The sequence below is a fragment of the Juglans regia genome, unplaced genomic scaffold, assembly GCF_001411555.2.
Source record: "Juglans regia cultivar Chandler unplaced genomic scaffold, Walnut 2.0 Scaffold_5771, whole genome shotgun sequence".
NCBI classification, from domain to species: Eukaryota; Viridiplantae; Streptophyta; class Magnoliopsida; order Fagales; family Juglandaceae; genus Juglans; species Juglans regia.
In genome coordinates, this window is record NW_023360639.1 from 1 (window position 1) to 208 (window position 208).

The 208-nt window shown below is 53.8% G+C and overlaps 1 non-coding gene across 1 annotated transcript; it reads left to right on the forward strand.

Annotated features, from left to right (window-relative positions):
- Window position 1: 1 nt before the first annotated feature.
- Window positions 2-120, forward strand: LOC118345922. Its single transcript, XR_004799353.1, has one exon. It is a non-coding gene; the product is annotated as a 5S ribosomal RNA (ribosomal RNA).
- Window positions 121-208: the final 88 nt, after the last annotated feature.

Sequence of the window (208 nt, forward strand, 5' to 3'; positions counted from 1 at the left end):
TGGGTGCGATCATACCAGCACTAATGCACCGGATCCCATCAGAACTCCGCAGTTAAGCGTGCTTGGGCGAGAGTAGTCCTAGGATGGGTGACCTCCTGGGAAGCCCTCGTGTTGCACCCCTCGTTTTTGTTTTTTCCGCCTTGCGAGATAAATTGACAAGAAGGAGCACTCGGGAGTGGATTTTTCGGGAAATCTCGCCCTGCCCATC